This window comes from Rhinichthys klamathensis, unplaced genomic scaffold (assembly GCF_029890125.1).
Source record: "Rhinichthys klamathensis goyatoka isolate OS25496 unplaced genomic scaffold, OSU_Roscu_1.1 h1tg000248l_1, whole genome shotgun sequence".
Classification (NCBI taxonomy): domain Eukaryota; kingdom Metazoa; phylum Chordata; class Actinopteri; order Cypriniformes; family Leuciscidae; genus Rhinichthys; species Rhinichthys klamathensis.
In genome coordinates this window covers 1,744,282-1,764,464 of record NW_026606770.1, presented here as the reverse complement: position 1 = coordinate 1,764,464, position 20,183 = coordinate 1,744,282, and positions in this window count along the sequence as shown.

The following is a 20,183-nucleotide window of genomic DNA, read 5'->3' as shown; positions in this document are numbered from 1 at the left end:
TCTCTAAGCTGAAATAGTCAATAATATAATGATACAGATGTTTTAAAGTGGACCTACCGATTTCTGCGGGCCCAAACTGCTGGCTGGCTTTTTATCAGTGGATTCTGCTGATGCTTGATTTAAAGGCTTCAGAAATATGAGACCACAATCACATGGTAACTAATCAGAATGACAGTAAAAGATTATCATGAATTACTGATCAATCTCTTTAGCATTTTCTTGATAGTACCTTGACTCGCCATGGCCAATCTGAGTCTCCATAATTGTAAGTGATTTCTTCTCCTGGTAGAATGTCTCGTACAGCAAAGAGACACAGGTGAGGTTTTCTGCTCACTTCAACGGTTCTCATTTTGCAAGTAGGATTTCTGGTCTGATCGTTTACAAGTCTTCCCAAGGACAACCCGTCTTCTTTAGATGCATCCATGCTATAAAGACATCCAATTATCACTCAATACTTGTAATCTTAGTATACATGATAGAAATGTACAGTTATTTTCTATAAGTGGTTCTGAACCCCAGTCCTGGGAACCCACCGCTCTGCATATGCTGTATGTCTCGTGTTTTAATCCAGCTGATTCAGATGAGGAGTTTATCATCAGAACACGGCTCTATGAACTCAACTGAGTGTGTCTGGTGAAGGAGACATACAGAATCTGCAGAGAGGGTCTGAAAACCACTGATATATATGATAGTGTACTGCAACATCCTCTCAGCTCTCAGATAAAGCCATCTCAAATTAAAGGGATACTTCACCTCTGCGAAGATGAATATGTATTTAAAATGGGTCATTTATGTAGAAGAAATGTGAAATTATTTTTGAATTTGGAGCTTTCTACTGTAGACTGAGAAAAGCCAGAAAATGTATTTTTGGCTTATGTGGATGAAAGACAACAACTCCCAGAATGCACTTGCTTCGCTGCCCTAGGAGGCCACGCCTACCGGTAACAGAGCGCAGTAGTTAAACAACAAGTATAGGCTACTAGTGAGTTCGAAAATGTGTTTTGAGATCGCCCAAAATGTTCGGGATTCGGCTTTTGCGTTCTACAGTCACCATTCATTATGTTTACTGTGGCGAGCAGGACGAGTGAGAGCCGCGGGAGAACGACGCGAGTCATGTTTACTGTGGCGAGCAGGACGAGTGAGGGCCGCGGGAGAACGACACGAGTCATGTTTACTGTGGCGAGCAGGACGAGTGAGGGCCGCGGGAGAACGCGCGAGTCATGTTTACTGTGGCGAGCAGGACGAGTGAGGGCCGCGGGAGAACGGCACGAGTCATGTTTACTGTGGCGAGCAGGACGAGTGAGGGCCGCGGGAGAACGGCACGAGTCATGTTTACTGTGGCGAGCAGGACGAGTGAGGGCCGCGGGAGAACGGCACGAGTCATGTTTACTGTGGCGATCAGGACGAGTGAGGGCCGCGGGAGAACGGCACGAGTCATGTTTACTGTGGCGAGCAGGACGAGTGAGGGCCGCGGGAGAACGGCACGAGTCATGTTTACTGTGGCGATCAGGACGAGTGAGGGCCGCGGGAGAACGGCGCGAGTCATGTTTACTGTGGCAAGCAGGACGAGTGAGGGCCGCGGGAGAACGGCGCGAGTCATGTTTACTGTGGCGAGCAGGACGAGTGAGAGCCGCGGGAGAACGACGCGAGTCATGTTTACTGTGGCGAGCAGGACGAGTGAGGGCCGCGGGAGAACGGCGCGAGTCATGTTTACTGTGGCGAGCAGGACGAGTGAGGGCCGCGGGAGAACGACGCGAGTCATGTTTACTGTGGCGAGCAGGACGAGTGAGGGCCGCGGGAGAACGACACGAGTCATGTTTACTGTGGCGAGCAGGACGAGTGAGGGCCGCGGGAGAACGCGCGAGTCATGTTTACTGTGGCGAGCAGGACGAGTGAGGGCCGCGGGAGAACGGCACGAGTCATGTTTACTGTGGCGAGCAGGACGAGTGAGGGCCGCGGGAGAACGACGCGAGTCATGTTTACTGTGGCGAGCAGGACGAGTGAGGGCCGCGGGAGAACGACACGAGTCATGTTTACTGTGGCGAGCAGGACGAGTGAGGGCCGCGGGAGAACGCGCGAGTCATGTTTACTGTGGCGAGCAGGACGAGTGAGGGCCGCGGGAGAACGACACGAGTCATGTTTACTGTGGCGAGCAGGACGAGTGAGGGCCGCGGGAGAACGCACGAGTCATGTTTACTGTGGCGAGCAGGACGAGTGAGGGCCGCGGGAGAACGGCACGAGTCATGTTTACTGTGGCGAGCAGGACGAGTGAGGGCCGCGGGAGAACGGCACGAGTCATGTTTACTGTGGCGAGCAGGACGAGTGAGGGCCGCGGGAGAACGGCGCGAGTCATGTTTACTGTGGCGAGCAGGACGAGTGAGGGCCGCGGGAGAACGGCACGAGTCATGTTTACTGTGGCGAGCAGGACGAGTGAGGGCCGCGGGAGAACGGCACGAGTCATGTTTACTGTGGCGATCAGGACGAGTGAGGGCCGCGGGAGAACGGCACGAGTCATGTTTACTGTGGCGAGCAGGACGAGTGAGGGCCGCGGGAGAACGCGCGAGTCATGTTTACTGTGGCGAGCAGGACGAGTGAGGGCCGCGGGAGAACGGCACGAGTCATGTTTACTGTGGCGATCAGGACGAGTGAGGGCCGCGGGAGAACGGCGCGAGTCATGTTTACTGTGGCGAGCAGGACGAGTGAGGGCCGCGGGAGAACGACGCGAGTCATGTTTAATGTGGCGAGCAGGACGAGTGAGGGCCGCGGGAGAACGGCGCGAGTCATGTTTACTGTGGCGAGCAGGACAAGTGAGGGCCGCGGGAGAACGGCACGAGTCATGTTTACTGTGGCGAGCAGGACGAGTGAGGGCAGAGGGAGAACGGCTCGAGTCATGTTTACTGTGGCGAGCAGGACGAGTGAGGGCCGCGGGAGAACGACACGAGTCATGTTTACTGTGGCGAGCAGGACGAGTGAGGGCCGCGGGAGAACGACACGAGTCATGTTTACTGTGGCGAGCAGGACGAGTGAGGGCAGCGGGAGAACGGTGTGAGTCATGTTTACTGTGGCGAGCAGGACGAGTGAGGGCCGCGGGAGAACGACACGAGTCATGTTTACTGTGGCGAGCAGGACGAGTGAGGGCCGCGGGAGAACGACACGAGTCATGTTTACTGTGGCGAGCAGGACGAGTGAGGGCCGCGGGAGAACGACACGAGTCATGTTTACTGTGGCGAGCAGGACGAGTGAGGGCCGCGGGAGAACGACACGAGTCATGTTTACTGTGGCGAGCAGGACGAGTGAGGGCCGCGGGAGAACGACACGAGTCATGTTTACTGTGGCGAGCAGGACGAGTGAGGGCCGCGGGAGAACGGCGCGAGGCCGGTGGCGTGATTACTGATGAGCGACACCTGTGAGACGAAATTTTCTTAGCAATGTTAAAATGCACATCAACCGATCACTTGTTTAGCTTTCATGTAAACACTACATTCAGATTCACCAATCGGAATGAATTCAGTTAGATTGAAACAAAAGGTGTGCATGTAAACAATGAATGGCGACTGCAGAAAGCAAAAGCTGAATCCCGGACATCGACGGCCGGACATGTCCGGGAAAAAGAGGATGGTAACCCCTACTACTCAGCTTTCGCCACAGAACAAGAACCTGCTAGCTTAGCTTCCAGAAAAAGATGTCTGACACTATGTGTACATTGTGTGAGTGAGATCCCACCCTCTATGGGCGGGTTGAGAACATGCGGGACAGCCCCTACTACTGGCTGTAGTCTTTAGCCTCTGGCCAAAAAATCCTCCGATGACGCAAAATGACGAATTTTGCTTCATCGGAGGATTTTTTCCAGACAAAAAATACATAAATCTCTCGTCTCAGGGGGATATGAGGGTGGAAAGCATGGTAATTCGAAAATACTACAGGTTTTCTACTAATACAAAGCTTAATGCTAAATCCTGAACTATCCCTTTAACCATTTTGTTCTCTTTAGGGAATACAGAGAAAAACTCTGGTGCGGTTTGAATGAAATATGAGCATAACATGGACCAGAGACATATAAACGAACCAAAAACAGGAAGATGTGACCCTAAAAAGGACAAACTGGTCAAGCATAACAGGTTTGACGATAGAAATGCCAATCTGAACACTAAGCAGACCCGGACCAAACGAACCAAGCGAACAGAACTACAGGCATGAACACACCCTGAGTATTTTACAGTTCCAGATATTTTATCATCACTACTACATCAATCCAACAGTTCTTTACTCACCACCAATTTCTGCCATGCCACTGAAAATCAAACAGGAACGTGTTCTCAGCTTCAGTGTAGTGTTCAGTTCGAGCAAGACTCTCCTCTGAACTCAGAAGTTCACCTCTGTATTCAAGAACAAAATCCCCTCTGAAGAAAGCTCCAGTGGTGAAAACTCCACGCCCTGAAGAGGAGAAATTCATTAGCAGCAGTTTCTTTAATGTCAACTATTATTTTGATTATTACTAAAAGTTCTTAACCATATGATGTACATTATATGATGTAAAAGGGAAATTACTGTAGGAAAATAGTCAATAGCCAGGCTAATCTCAAAGTATGCTTTGCTTTTTATACTTTACATTATACTTTTAAAGGGGTCATGACATGAGACCAAATTTGCCTTGATCTTTTGGTATATAAGAGATCTATGTATTATTAAAACTTCCTGCAAGTTTAATAGCTTAAGATGCCCCCCCCCCCCCCATTATAAACGAAGCATTTATTTAATCAAGCTCTAAATACAGCTCGTTGTGGATCCATGGTACGAGGTGACGTCACGGTACGAAGTGACGTACCAGTCGTTTGCATATGACCGCCTCCAGCACAAGACAACTATGCCTCATTTCGCATCATCGCATGCGTTGTCATGCAGCGAGTGGGTCTGTTTACAAGAAGATTGCGATGCCACGCAGACGTGCTGTTCCTGGCTGCGGACAAACAACATGTTTGAATACGCCACCGAACGATCCAGGCGTCAGGGAAAGCAGTTGGATGCAGTTTATTTGCCCCGCCAAACAGGGGTGATTCTAGGATTTTATAAATGGGGGGGCCACAGGGTGGACCAAGGACCAGTCAGGGGGGCCCATGGGAAATCAGCTAGAAAATTCAACTAGAAATAAATACTTGTTTAGAAAATATTAAACACGAATTAAAAAATCTTTGCAATGCCCAGTGCCCTAATATAGATGGTATTAAATGTGGCACTGAACAAGAGCCTGAAAATCATTTTGTATTTAACATGGATTGGACCACACAGTTTTGTTCTTATAAATAAAAAAAACATCACCTAGGCATTAATTAGTCATCTAACATGCATTATTCTCAACACAAACATTGAATGTGTGTGTGAGTGTCGGTGAACGTTCTCTGCATGAAATCGGTCTCTAAAATGATTTCTTAAAGAAATCTTGGATGTCCTGTTGCGGTGTATAAATAAACAAAAACCCATTAAGTATCTAAATTACACAGTTGCATGTAGCTATGGTGTTAGTTAACATTCTCACATTTTAATGTTCACCACGGCACGACTTTTTTGGAAAAAGATTATTGTGCCTTTAGTATTTAAAACAACAGATAGAGTAATCTATTAAAAATCTATAAAAATTATCTATTTTATATTTATGTGGTCGTGCGCTGCCACGGAATCTCTATTCAGTCTGCCGAAATTACGTTAGCTGATCTAACGGTACTGGCTTGATCAGTCACACATGAAAGTAATCAGACTAACATACGGTGCAATATTTACAATGACGTGTCGAGGTATCTCTCTCTCTCTCTCCTACTGTTTTAAAAACGCGGACCTGTGATTTCGCTTTGCGAATCGCAAATCAAGCAGTGATTGACAGCGCTCTGATCCAATGGCGTTGGGCATTGTCAGGTTGACAGTAAATCTAGCCCAATGATGTTGGGGGGGCACCAGGGGGGGGTCAATCATATTCCAGGGGGGCCAGTGCCACCCCGTGCCCCCCTTCTAGACACGCCCCTGCCGCCAAAGCCTTATTTGATCGGTGAGTGATGTAGATGAGTGTGACAGGGCGCATGTTACTGAAAGAACGAGCAGAGCCCCGGCCGCGCGCAGCGCCTTCAAACTGTCTTGCTCTCTCTCTCCCTCCCTCGCGCATATGCAGGGATGCAAACACATGTATGGTCCAAAAAGAGAGAGGTAATCGAAGCCCTCGCCCCGCAAATTTTCTTATAGAAAATATCCAGAAACTTACATTGCCACCAACCCCTGCCATCCCCGGCCCACCCCTATAGGCACATATAGTAAAATTAAATTCGAATAAAGTTGACAAAAAAGGTTTTATAAAAAGATAAACCTCATTCTTTTTATAAAAATGATTTAAAGGCTGAAATATACGAGTAAAAAAAGACAAATTACTTGACATGTACATTAACACTAGAACTCCCAAGGCAGTCATTTTGACTGTTTTAAAATTTTGCAATGTAATAACTTTGTTGAAATAAAACCCATGTAACTATAGGACCCTGACTTTTCCTAAATGTGTCTATATTTTATTCTATCATTGTTATTTTATTAAAATTACAAGACACAAAAGACTGAGTTTTGAGTATTTCTACCTTGAATGGTCATAACAGTCATACTGACCGTATGCATTACAGACCGTGTGTCGGTTGCTCCTTTTTCCTGCTCTTGAAGATGCATCACCGTTGACTAGCAACAATTTCTCTTGTTGTTTGTTTAGTCTATTGCAAAGCTGAAATCTAGCTTTAGCTTCGAGCTAAAACCAAATTGAAATATTGAAAAGAGAATATCAGAACAATGTCAGCAAGAAGAATGACTGCCACAGAGGCTTTAGCCATGCTTCAGAGCCTTGATGAGGCTGAGTGGTTGTTGGTTAACTAATACAATTTTACATACATCATAATTAAAATGTAGTGTTCTGATGTTTATTATTACCTATCCTAACATAACAGATCCATTTATTCTTAGATTTGATATAGCTTTTTGAAATGATATGCAAATAATGTATGAGCAGTCAGAATGACTGCTATGGCCATTATAGTAGTTATAGAATTCTGGGAGTCCTAGTGTTAATGCATATTAGCTTATATTTTATTATTAATAGTAAAATAACAGTCTGATTTTCCCGTGGCGTCTGTTGTTGCTATGCAACCATGCACTGCACTCTCCACAATGACAAAGAAGTTTTAGTAGGATTTTGACTGTACCACTTCTGCATGAGATGAGAACACTTTTTGAGAACACTTTTTAAGATGTTCTTGGGTCAAGAAAACGCTCGCTCTGTCTGGATGTGCTTAAATCCACAATAAGGACACTTTCCAGTCACACATGCTCACTTCAATAAGCCACAGAACGCAGGTTAATGTGTTTACATGCTGGGCAAATCTGGAATAAGGGGCAAAAATCTAGCGGTGTCGATTGGTTTATGCTTATGCCGTTTATGATGACCTTAGTCTGCGTTTACATGACCACACGCACTATGGGCTTATTGTGCATAATTGGGCTAAGAATGCGCAATAAACACTGACTTTGGGTTGATGGAACCAGAAATGCAAAAATGCAACTGTTTTTGTTTTCGGGCTAATGCCTGCAGAACTCTATTCAGAAATCTTGACTGCACAATAAAAATAAATTATATATTAAATTATCAGTTTTGTAGAGTAACGTTATTACTGCTTATTCATAAATACTTGCCTTTATATTTGCTGATGAACTGCTCTTGAAGCTCAGGCTTGTCGGTTTCACAGGTAATGTGATGCTCAGCGTCCTGCAGAGGTTTCTTACGTCTTTTATTTCCCAGCATGGCGACTTACTTTCTTGAAATGACTGGGAAAAAAAAAAATATATATATATATATATATATATATATAATGTGAATGAAATAAACAAGCATATTTAAAAAATCTTGTTGATCTTACTGGAATTGTTCACCCAAAAACATACGTAATTAACATACAATTATGTTAAGTGTTCCAATTGAACCTCATGTTGTTCCAAACACGTGTGTTTTTTCTGTTCAACACTTAAGTATATATTTATATTATATCACAGAGCTCTATTCAATGACAGCACGTGTGACCAGTCTACAACAGGAATTTAGATTAAAAAAAGGCAATGTCAATGATGCCAAAAAACATTGGTTCTTGTGTGTCTTGTGACCACAATTGACATGAATCTACTATATTGATTAGCTACAGCATACAGGATATTTTCAGTCAATAACCAGCTAGATTTATATGGACTATTTCTAATGTGCTTTTTGTCTGCTTTGGACATTGAAACACACAATAAAAATACTATAAAGTGTCTATGTACCATCATTGGGCAAAAAAAGATAAAAAAGATAAATAATAAATCTAGAAAAAAACATTCCACTGAAAAAAAGATTTTTGGGCAAATATTGTATTACATAAAATTAAAAATATATCAAATAATAATGATATAAAAATATATAATTAATATTTTAAATCACAGTTGCAATTTGACAACACTTGAGAAAAACAATGATATAGTAGGCTATCACTGACTCGTTTTTTTTTTAATTTGTAGAATCTAAAGTACTATTATATAAGAAATAACAAAATTATATTTACTGGTCAATGCCTACAAGTAGGCAATATACTTTTTTCCTTATTGCAACAAATTATCAAATGAGAAACAAATAAAATACAATCGAGAAGTAAATAAAACCCTAAGCAAAAAATAATTAAACCACTAAAATAAACATACATCTTACTAACTTTCATATTTCACAATGTATTTAGTTATCATGCATTTTCAGGACAAGACTTCATCTCACCTTTCCTGCGTGGTGGAGGGTGGAGGGCTGTCGTCTGACTGTTTCGCGTCCCATTGTCACGTGTCTGCATTTCCCGGGAAAATACATCCACTGTCGCAGACGTGCGTAAATGACGTAGTTACGTATTTGGATTTCACGTTGCAATTGTGACTATTTATTTGACCGAATAGAAAACTCTCTGATGACAAGAATCTTTTTTTTTTTAATCGCAGTAGTGTTTCTTCTTCTTCTTCAAAAAAAAAAAAACTGTCGTGGATCAAGTCTTTCTAGTGGACAGAGCACATGATCACTTGTAAACGAACTCACCCGACTCGAACTAGGAACCAGTGCGCATGTCCGAACAAGCACAGGTTTAAAAGAGCAAAAAATGCAAAATGAGCAACCTAGATATCTTGAACAGACATCTTATTTTCTACTAATAGCATTTATTAATCAAAATAGTAAACTGATGTATGCAAATACACAGCAGGGCTGATATTCAAGCTGGTATAATATGTCTCTACTTTTGGAGTCTGTGTTGTTGTCAATTTATTCGAGTTAAGATGGGGGATGGGTGTGGATTATTTCGAGGCTCTAAATTAAACTTTAACAAGTACTTTAACAGCATTATCTTCTTTGTATTTCTTTCATAAATTAATGGTATTTTACATTACAGGGCGGAGAAGCTAATAGACCTTGTAAAAGTGCTTTAAAAACGCATAGCCACGACAGTTTGTGATCTTTTGAGCAGCACTTCTGCTTAGCTATCTACCTGTAACTGTCAGTCTGTTAGTTCAGCCAGAGACAAGTTCAACTCTCTGTCACTCCAGTCAGTCTCAGTGCTGTGGGGGAAGGGCGCGCGCGCGATCAGTCTCTCTCAGTGCTGTGGGGGAAGGGCGCGCGCGCGATCAGTCTCAGTGCTGTGGGGGAAGGGCGGCTGATCACAGTGTGAGCAGATCTCAGTCAGACTGACAGTCACAGGCAGAGCTAGGGTTAGGGTTAGGGTTAGTGCAGATCCAATGGCTTTTAAAATCAAATTAAGTACAAAATAATTATGTAAACAAACATTTAAACGTGTCAGCTTGATTCATGATTCTTTTAAACACTTTTTTTCTTTTGTATGACTATATGTAACTGCTCTGCCCCCCCCCCCCCCCCTCTCTCTCTCTCTCTCTCTCTCTCTCTCTCTCTCTATCTATCTATCTATCGATTTATATATATATATATATATATATATATATATATATATATATATAGGCTATATATATATATATTGAGAGATAGATAGATAGAGAGAGAGAGAGTGAATGTATGCTGTAACTGCTCTCCTCTATAAACAGTTCTTATCAGTCGCTTTGGTACATTTCTTGAATCATCCTTAAGATTTGCAAACAAGGAAAGTGCATTTCGTACAAACAGCAGAACACAATAGGATTACATGACAGCATTTTGACATTCTTGTTTGTGACACAAGGCACTGATATGTTCATTGATATATATTGTACTAAGGATTTTTAACAAGTTACAGGCTTTTGATGGTTGTCAATATAACTGTATCAGTATTTTGAGAAGTAAACACTGGCTACGATTTTGATGACAATGAAAAGACTGCACATTATCTGTATGACACATAAACACATGTACCCATTATGAGACTGGACTCACAGATACACTGTTGGTCTGTTAAAAAATGACAATGCCATTGCGATGAACAGACTATTCAAACACATACTGTATATGTGTGTGTGTTACATTATGTCTCTATCAAGTATATTTATATAGCGCTTTTCACAATATAGATTGCATCAAAGCAGCTTCACAGTATCAATCAAAACATAATAACAATGTTCGTTTCTTAGTGGAAAAACATCCACGTTTGGTAGAGCTGATCAATGGTATTAATGATTGGTTAATTAATTTGAATATCCCCAACTGAGCAAGCCAAAGGCAACAGTGGCAAGGAACCGAAAAACTCCATCAAGTGACCCGATGGTGTCCTAAAACTCCATCAGGGACCCAATGGAGAAGAAAAAAACCTTGGGAGAACCCAGGCTCAGTGGGGGCCAGTTCTCCTCTGGCGTTTATGAACTAGAGGCCGGATTTACAGTAACTGCAAGGTAAAAATGTATATGAATGTCTCTAAACAGACTTTAAACGTGAACCTGTGATTAACGCTGATGGCGTTCACATGCGCATTAAGAATTGATTCTATAGTTATGTGCGTTTGAATATATGTGCGTAGGTTTGTATTTCCCTAGAAAACCATGCCTGAACAAATTACTTGTCTATAAATTTGATACATAATTTTGTTTTATTTTATCACTTCGGGGTAGGTACGCGAAACTAGATTCACAACGCTTTATCTGTAGAGTTTATTGTTTATTGTTTATTATTTAGATCCCCATTAGCTACTCCATTAAGCAGCAGCTATTCTTCCTGGGGTCTTAACAATTTTTCAACAAAATATTAACATCAAGGCTGTACAACAATGAAGACAAATACAGAAGTGCACACAACATCATTTAAGATATCTAATTAGTGGGAAAGGGATCTCTATCACGTATTTTTACTGTCTCATGTAAAATGCAAGTAGACTCCACTGTAATACAGTAAGTCTACAGCTTATGGTGAACAGTACAGTATAGTGAACACTGTCTGATTACACGCATGTTCTGTCTATAAAGACTTGAATGTTTGAGGACACACACGGTTGTTCTCCCAACATTCAGCTCAGCTTTCAACCCGCCTCGGCCATGAGGTCATGAACATGATCTACAATATTGGCCCCTATTTCTTCAGAAACCTACAATCTCTCTGTTTTACCTCTGTATCCTTCCACCACACATCCTTACTCCTCCTCTTCTTCTTCTCGGCTGTTACCCTGTTGTTCTTCCATTCTCAGAGTGTGTATGTGTTGTGCTCTGTCTATATGGCTTCCAGAGGAAGCTTCATGAGATGCACTCTGAGCGATTATAGAGAACTGGTGATCATTGATTGATCTAATGCTTTACATTCCCCTTCATTAGTGAAATTCAAAATTCACATCTGCAATTCAGGACAAAAAAAGTATAATAGAATTGTATAGAAAATATGTTTGACAGTTTATGACAACTAGTAATTTAATGCCTATATGTTTTGAGGGGTAAGACTATTCAACAGAGAACCAGTATAATACATTTTGATCAACATGACATAAGCAATTGATAATGTAAGAAACAGCAGACACTTACATTTATTGCATGAATGTACCAAAGCATTTGCAATTTGTTCAAAAGAATGATAAACTGCTTTCATGATGTGCACAAGTGACTAGATGATGTGGAGGTTGAACAAGAATTTTAGTTGTGATTTGAGAAATGCACCAAAGCGCCTTAAAAAAACGTATGTAATTAGTGTAAACATTTAATTAATATAATAATATAATATGAGAATGTTTCATGCAGCTGCTCTCCTCTATATAATATAATATAAAATAATATAATATATACTACAAAGAGAATGTTTGCTGTAACTGCTCTCCTCTTTATATAATATAAAATAATACAATGCAATATAATATAATAAGAATAATGTTTGCTGTAACTGCTCTCCTCAATATAATATAATATAATATAATATAATATAATATATAAAGAAAAAAGTTAGCTTGTTTGCTGTAGTGAATGTGTTGCTGTGGTAACTGGTAACGGAGTCCTGTCCTGCTCGTGCGGGGGGTGGGGGAGGGGCGGTGGCCACTCAGGGAAATCACTGATATTATGAGAGGAAACGGCAGAACGCAAAGTAGGAGAAAACACTTCAAACAAATAAAATCACTCATAAAAGCAAGCGATTTAGCATGTTTTCACATCTTTTGGTGGCTTGTGTGTTTTTATTAAACAAACTTGGATGAATAAATCATCACATCCATATTGACAGATTTAAACAGCTGTTCCTCCGCTTTTGGAAGAAAATATGTACTTTGTAAATTCACATGACGTAATGTCTCTGTCTCTTCCCCGCTTCAAACTCGTTCCTACATGATTAATAAACTCCTATGTAAGTTACTGTACAGCTGTATAGTCTCGGTGACGCGCAGCAGCGCGATCTTCACACACACATAACGTTACACAGAGCAGACTCCGATGCGAGAGCAAAACTGCGAGGATTAAAGTTTAATAACATGCCCATATACATCGTGAGAGCTCCTGCTGCTCAGGGTAAATTAGTCTATTTTTATTTAAATAATAATTATTGCGAATTTATCTATTATTGAATGTGGATTATCTGTCAATTCATTCATAATAATGATATCGCCTCCGCTCCGCCATTTTTGTTGATGACGTGATGGCCTCAGATTGGTCAGATCATTAAGTCCCGCTCTCATAGTGGCTTCCTGCGCTCTGATTGGTCAGAATCCCCGAAGTGTGTATCTTTTCCGGAAGTGCAGTACTCCTAGAGGGCGCTGTGTTATACACACTTTAGTGGGGGGGCATACACACTTCACATACACAAATCACTTAAAACTGATTTTTTGGGACAAGTGAGATTTTAAGTCTGGACACCATTTTAGAGTATGCTGAATGCCATTATATAGTCAAACAAATGAGGACATACAAAATGTCCTCAATTTTTGAGGTGGTCCTCAGTTTACTGGTGTGTATCCTGGTGAATGTACCCAAAAGGGACATAAACAACACACACACACACACACACACACACACACACACACACACACACACACACACACACACACACACACACACACACACACACACACACGCAAGCACGACACACACACACACACACACACACACACACACACACACACACACACACACACACACACACACACACACACACACACACGGCTCCTGCCAACAGTGCAGCCCATGTCCAGAATGATTTCATATTTCAGCTCAATCTGTCAATGTAAAATAAATTGTGTGTGTGCGTGTGTAAATCTGCCAGCAGCTCTGAGAGTGAGCTCAGTCCTAAAGCAGAGACAACCCCAAGCATAACAATACCCATCTCCTCTGATTTATGCCACTCTCTATCCCTTAACAAACCTGCAAACGTCGGCACACTCTCCAGCAACATTCATCTACACTTAAAGTCACCATGAAATCAAAATTGACAATTCTTATATTTTTTTTATGGAATATTGCAGTATAGGCCAATTTTTTTTAAATGACTTATCAATGCATTTCATTTTTTAAAATTCATAAACCCTCATAATATTTAATCAAAATAACTTCCTCTTGCAGCAACTTCCCTTCTCTGATGACTGGCGTGAGGGCGGGACAACCTGTCACTCACATGTAGGGTTGGGTATCGTTTGGGTTTTATCCGATTCCAGTACCTACTCGGTATTTTTTAAACGGTTCCGGTGCTTAAACGGTTCTTAAATCGGTACTTAAGAAAATGAAACCGCACACACTTTATCAAAAAATAATACCCTTTAATTTACAGGGCCAAACTGGACACAATATTAACTTAAATCTTTAAACAATATAAATACAAGTAACATATGGTAATAATAAAACCAATATAAAATAAAAATTCATATTTACATAATATCAAATGAAACAATATTGTATCAAACAATGTAATAATACTGGAGATTAATAGAGATTACTAGCAGGCAGAGCTGCCAACTCTCACGCATTGACCGTGAGACTCACGCAAATGACCCTTTTCACACAGAAAAATCGCGGACAAAGAGGACACGGACAGACAAGACCGAGAAGGTTACTTTTGATATGGAACAAATCCACAGCTGTCAGATTCTGTCAATATTTTTACGAGATTCACACAATAAATAACATTTTGGCTCTTTGAAATGTGACAGATCGCTGTAGCGCGTCAGTTCAAACGGCACGTGATACAGCAGCCTACTTAGCTACGCAGCGTTGAGTGAACCTATGAAAGAGAACATCTCTGGTTACTGGTGTAACATATCTCTCAATAGGGAACGAGACGCTGCCAAGCTCCTCGCGCTGCCGACCAGCTTCCTTTTTCGGCAAAGAAATCTGAGGAGCAGATGGCGCGCGCGCGCCAACATAGTATGACGACGTAAGTGCGTCGATGCGGCGCCCGCGCCATCAGCCAATGAATTGGCTTGATTCTATATGGGATTCAGACTATCGGCACACCCAGAGGGCGTTCTGACACGTAATTTTACACGTGAAATGCAGCCAAACCTTGCGAGAAAGAGCGCGCTTGCGAGACAGAAGAGACTGTGCTCCAAACTGTGTAGCACACGCACGGCGGAGAGAGAGAGAGCGAGAGACCTTTTGTGTGTGCGTGTGTGCCTAATGAAGTTAGGCACCGAAATCAGGCACCGAAATTTTCGTTCTTATTCGGTCTGGTTACTACCGTTTACGTCGGAACCGGTTCCCTATTGGCACCGAGTTTCGGTACCCAACCCTACTCACATGAGATCGACCAATAGCAAAACACAACCACATCCAATCAATTCCCAATGGACAAAATCAAGTCCCGCCCTACATTTTTTTCTTGCTCGAGAAGCTGTTTCAATCTGATATATGTCACAATACTAATAGGGAAGAAAACAGCTTCTGTTTCATGCCGACTTTAAGCTCAAACACACTAAAAAATGCCATCATTCAAAATGATCAGCTTCCATTTGAAAAAATATTCTTGCTTCAGTACAAGCTAAGCTCAATCGACAGCATTTGTGGTATAATTTAGAAATTGTAATACAACACCACAACAATATGGGTTACAGAAAGGCACACACATCACTGTTTCAACAGTAAAGCCACTAGACAAACAATATGCTTTAATATACAATATACATGAATTAAGATACTTAGTTGCCATGACAACAAAACAGCTAAAGCCCTAAAACGACCATAAAATTATGATTTTACAGCTCAAATAATAGACAGAATTTGATCATGATTAATGTAAGTGATTTTATCACATTATAAGCTTCACGTTTTAGCTATTACAGTTTTTCTTCATTGCTTAAACACATTTCTGGAAACTATGCCTCATATTCTCAAAACAGTAAACACAAACCCATAACGTATCACCCAATTCCCCAAACATCCTATTTTAACATCCCTTTTAACATCCCTTCAAAAGCCTGGTTATAGTGTTTAAGCAATCAAGAAAAACTGTAAATGCTCCAAAACTGCCCCCATTTATTTCCATTGTAAGTGCCTCACCATAGCCTCCATTTTTTTTTGGATGGACAATTCCTAACTGAGCTTAAGCTGAGGAAGGAAATGTTCCTTGAGCACCAAATCAGGATCATGTGATGACACTGAAGAGTGGAGTAATGATGCTGAAAACTCAGCCTTGCCATCACAGGAATAAATTACATTTTAAAATGTATAAAAATAGAAAACATTTGATTGAATAAACGCATGGTGAGCATATGAGAGACTTCTTCTCAAAAACATTAAAAAACTTACAGACCCCGAACTGTACAGGCCTATAAGTATTAGAAACTGATGTTGGCTCTGATTGTTTGTGTTCTGATATCAATTTCCGGTAACGCTTTAGATTACAGCCCGGAAAGTACAGTGTAATTAAGAGGAATTTACAGAGTAACTTTCGGTAATTATAGTGTACCTATAAAGTACTTGCATGTAAGTATAAGGGAACAATATGTAAAGTTTGGGGAATAAAGGGGTATCAACCAGGAGAATTAAAAAAATATTTATACTGTAAGTATTATAGAACTAAGGGGTACTTATTCTACTATTATGATACAACAATCTTACATTTGGGAGCAATTTAGCGAGAACATACACTGCATACCTTTTTGTAATAATTGTGTACCAATACATACTGTATAGGCTTTTTAAAAATGACAGGGTACATATCTATGCATTTATACTTTTTTTCTCTTTTTTTCTGATAGCAAAAGTGCAGATGTTTATGTTTGGGCTACCATGTTTCAAGGCAAGAAAAGCTAAGACTATTGCAATTTTTTTAAATATTGAAAATATATCTGGTTTCATGTGGTTACAGGGTAAGAGGTGCTTGTATAATAAATAAAGGTTTCCGAGTCAGTGAGATAAGATTGTGTGTATGCATTTTTATTGTTACCCTGTAACTACATGGAACAAGAGGGTAACAAGCACCACTACATGAAACACGAGTATCTTTCCACAATATTTAAGCAAAAGTTGCAATAGTTTTCGTTTTCAGTGCACTTTTGTTAAAAAGATTACATTTAAAAAATTACAGGGTACATATCTATTATATCTATTTATAAAGCCTATAGCTATAGTGTGTACTGGTTCACCATTATTACAAAAAGGTACGAGTATGTTCTTGCTAAATTGATCACAAATGTAAGATTGTTATATCATAATAGTAGAATAAGTACCCCTTAGTTCTATAATACTCACAATATTAATAATTTTTTAATTCTCCTGGTTGTTACCCCTTTATTCCCCAAACTTAAAATATTGTTCCCTTATACTTATATTGTAAGTACGTTATAGGTACACTATAATTACCAAAGGTTACGCTGTAAAATTGCTTTAACTACGCAGTACTTTCCGGGCTGTAATCTAAAGCGTTAGCCAATTTCCTTTAAAAGACAAGATTTAGGATCTTAATAGGACTGGAGAAATGGTTTTACACACATGGTTTCACCATAAACTTTTTTTTTTTTTTTTTTTTACGATAATGAGGGACGAGTCGAAATCGAGCACAACTCTCGGTCCTTCCTGTCCAGTATGGTATGAGAAAGAAACATTCAGATGGGCCACACTGCCACATACAGAGTGGACCCATCACTCACACACACCCCCACACACACATGTATACATACACACACTTCGCATGCAAGCCTTTCCGGCTCTGGCAGCCAAGACAAGCTGTTGACAGGTAACAGGCACAGCCGTCACTAACTTCATTGCACCCTCACCTCAAATTCTCTCGCTTTCTCACTTTCCCTCTTTTCTGGCTCTGCGTCGCTGTTCTCCACCCTCATTCCTCCTCCTTTTCGCCCCTTTCCCCTCAATCTTCCCAAGTATAAAATGATAGGTAGACAGGTCCTGTGTTGTTGTAAACACTAGCCAATCTGCCAGCGTTGTGTGAAGAATCTTTTCTGACTGACACACAAAAACATGCTCGGACAACAGCTGTCAATTTACACCCACATATACGACATATGGCTAAGATAGATGAATCACGATATATCAATCAGCAGAGATGTTTCAGATAGGTGAGTGACATGTGGGTTTATAAATGTCTATTGAGATTTGATATAATTCATTCTAGTTAGACCGCCTCTTATATGATATGATGATAATACTTCAAAAGTAGCCTATTTTTTTTTTGTTTCCCCATTGGGATATCTTAAGTGTCGATTTATGTGATTCATATTTTTATTTGCAATTAATATTGTAATATTTGACTGTTTAATTAAGGTATCACCTCTATTTATAAAACATTAAACAAAAAGTTATTATACAAATTTGATATTATTGTTAAATCTCTAAATATATTACTTAATAATCATACATAGGCCTATAATTACAAATAAATCCTTAAATGAATGTGGAATCAACAAAGCAAGTATTTTAAACAATATTTTTTCAATGCATTAAAATTAGGGACAGTAAAGACTTTTTTGTACATTGTTACAAAAAAAAAATCAGTTTCAAATAAATGCTTTTCCTTCAAAATTTCTATTTATCAAAGAACGCCCCCCCCCTATCGAGAGAGACTCTGCGTGACGTAATGACCAATGGGGGCAATTCGCGCCCGTATCGTCACGTCCCGCCAGAAAGGGCGTGGTCTCACCCTATAAATATGCTCGTTAGGCTGGTACAAGCTGGTTTTTATCGCTGAAGCGAACCAGAGCGTATTCCAAGCACGGCAAGATACGCAGTACTCGTTCCCTCTCTAGAGAGAATCGAGGTTACGTTAGTAACCGAGTACGTTCTCTTACGAGAGTATCTCTCGTACTGCGTAATAGCTTTACGCTAGGGGAACACAATGCAACACGCCGTGCGTACAGGGATCCAACACCAAAGTCCCAAGGGCCGAAGCCCAGGGCTCATGTAGTGCATAATCACCATAAACTCACATAGAGTGGAGGAAGAGAGGCTGGAAGCGTCATTCCCTGTAAAAAAGCACCCAGCGGGGCTATCATATGACAATAAAACGCGCAGCCAGGGTGAAAGCTTTCAGCCTGATCTGGGTGGCCACACGTGTGTCAACACTCATGGGGCTGCAGTAAACTCAGCATCTGGGCCGCACAGGGGGCAGATAGCACTGAATTTTAGACCGCCAAAAGCTTAGCTTGTAAGGCGGGTACCTCCATGTTATAGTATTTTATAAATGTAGACGGCGAGGCCCAGCCCGCGGCCGTACAGATATCTTGCAGGGAAACCCCGCTCGACCAAGTCCACGAAGAGGCCACGCCTCTCGTGGAGTGCGCTTTGACACCCAAGGGGCACTGTAGGCCCTTTGCAGAGTAAGCGAGCGCAATGGCATCCACTATCCATCTGGATAGGCTCTGTTTTGAGGCGGCGAGTCCCTAGGAACGCCCGCCAAACAAAACGAAAAGCTGCTCCGTCTGTCTGAAAACAGACGAGCGTGACACATAAGCTCTCAATGCCCTGACGGGGCAAAGGAGACTCGCGTCCTCCTCCTCACTGAGAACCGGAAGGGCGGACAGGGAAATTACCTGGGCCCTAAACGGTGTATTGAGGGATTTCGGGACATACCCGTGCTTAGGTTTGAGAATGACCTTCGAGTCATTAGGCCCAAACTCCATACACGACGCGCTTACTGAAAGCACCTGCAAGTCCCCTATGCGCTTCACTGAAGCGAGAGCCATGAGAAACACTGTTTTGAACGACAGGTGTTTCATGTCCACCAGCTGGATTGGCTCGAACGGGGCGCCTTTCATGGCCTCCAGGACCGTGGAAAGGTACCACGTCGGGACTGAAGGGGGCCTGGGAGGGTTCAGCCTCCGAGCTCCCCTAAGGAAACACACGACTAAGTCGTTTTTCCCCAGCGACTGGCCAGACACCGGTTTTGCAAACGTTGCTATGGCCGCCACATATACTTTGAGTGTGGATGGGGTCCTGCCCTTATCCAGTAGCTCTTGAAGGAAGGAAAGCACTTCCGAAACCCCGCATTCCACAGGTGAAAAGCTCTGGGCTTGACACCATGCAGAGAAAACAGACCGTTTCGAGGAGTAGAGCCGCCTGGTAGACGGAGCTCTAGCCTGCGCGATCGTGTTTAACACTCCTTCTGGGAGGCTAGCGGGTACCCGTTGATGGCCCATGCGTGCAGGGACCACAACTCCGGGCGAGGGTGCCAAATCGAGCCCTCCGCCTGAGAGAGGAGGTCTCTCCTCAATGGTACAGGCCATGGGGCAGTGCTGGTCAGCTGCATCAGGGCAGGGAAC